The 1,741-nt window shown below is 39.3% G+C and overlaps 1 protein-coding gene across 1 annotated transcript in view; it reads left to right on the forward strand.

Annotated features, from left to right (window-relative positions):
• The window catches only part of ATRNL1 (attractin-like 1), an 827,041-nt gene that overhangs the window by 569,789 nt on the left and 255,511 nt on the right, over positions 1-1,741 (forward strand). The gene's annotated exons all lie outside the window — the stretch shown is intronic.

Raw genomic sequence — 1,741 nt, forward strand, 5'->3', positions numbered from 1 at the left:
CACACCAGGACTCACTCATATATGTGTGTGTGTGTTTGTGTGTATGTATATGTATAAATATGGATTCCTGGTGTAGGGTCAGCACCAGAGTGCAAACCACAAGATTGCAGTTCAAACCCACCAGCTGCTCCTCGGAAATCATATACAGGGTTGCTATAAGTCAAAACTGACTCAATGACACTTAACAACAACATGTACATATATATATATATATGACATATGTATATCCTCTTCCCTGTAGGCTAAACGCCATAAGCGTCACCACAGATACATGTATATACATTTTTTTTTTCAAGTGAAATAGCTTTTTATTTGGCAAAAAGTAAACCTGTGATTCAGAGCAGCTTAGAACACTCAAGACCAGAGAACACATCTTACGTGTTTTGACTGACATCCTTGCAGGCTAAATCAGACCTGCATGATTCAGCTGCATCAAGATTCCTAACACGGTGGGAGGAGAGACTTGTGGGACGTGTAAAAAGAGCAGTAAGAGAAATTGTCCTGGGAATCAGGGCTAGTGATTGAGATAAAAAACAACCGCAACCGATAGGCAGTTTAAAATGGTGTTTGATTGGGAAGACAGTGTTTTCCTGCTGCTCTCTTTACAACAGAGAGCTTAGCAAAGAACGTTAGAAAAAATTCAGGAATGAGAACTTGAGAGGGAACAACTGAGAGGACTTAGCTTGGCTATAAGAAGTGAAATCAAGGGAACAGAGTAAAAGGTGGTTTTTAACAGTCTGCATCTCAAGTACTAAAAATCAATCAAGTGTGCATTGTATATAAAAGGAAGGATGGAGAAAAATCCATCACCAAAAAACATTTCCCTGAAAAGTCACTATGACACTGTGGGATAAGTACAGGGCTATGGTTCAAATCTACCAGCTGCTCCTTGGAAATCCTATACAAGACTGCTGTGAGTCTAAGCAACTCTTCACAACACCAACAAAAGTCTCCCGTTAGAAAATCATTTGTTGTCGTTAAGTGCTGTTTGGTGGGTTCTGACTCATTGTGACTTTATATAGCATTTTCAAGAAGGAACTGGTGAATTTGAACTGCCAGCCTTGCAATTCATACTGACCTTCAGGTCCAATGCCTTATCCCACAGTGCTACACTACCTGTTCCCTTTAAAATGCTCCAGAGTTAAAATCTGAAGTCCTGTTCTTTCTATATTAGATACCTTCCATCTAGGTCTCCTGCATAGACAATACAAGAAAATTCCTGTGGGAGGGTAGCATCAGACTCAGGTGCACCTGGTCCAAGCCATGGTATTTTCAATAACCTCATATGCATGTGAAAATTGGACATGGAGTAAGGAAGTCCACAGAAGAATTGATGCATTTGAGTTTTGGTGTTGGAGGAGGGTATTGAAAGTACCATGGAGTGCCAAAAGAACAAACAAATCCGTGTTGGAAGAAGTGCAGCCAGAATGCTTCCTGGAAGCCAGGATGGCTAGACTTCTTTCAAACTGATATATTTGCTCTTAAACACTTGAAAAAGGTCTTGTGCAACAGATTTACCTAATGTAATATATTGCTTGATTTCTTTTCTGCTGCTTCCAAGAGTATTGATTGTAAATCTAAGTAAAATGAAGCCTTTGACAATTCCAATCTTTTCTCCATTTATAATGATATTATTTATTGGTCCACTTTTGAGGATTTTTGTTTTCTTTACAGTGAGGTGCAACCTGAAGGCTGTGGTTTTTGTTCTTCATCAGTAAGTATTTTGAGTCCTGTTCGCTTC

The sequence above is a fragment of the Chrysochloris asiatica genome, unplaced genomic scaffold (genome assembly GCF_000296735.1).
Source record: "Chrysochloris asiatica unplaced genomic scaffold, ChrAsi1.0 scaffold00003, whole genome shotgun sequence".
NCBI lineage: Eukaryota > Metazoa > Chordata > Mammalia > Afrosoricida > Chrysochloridae > Chrysochloris > Chrysochloris asiatica.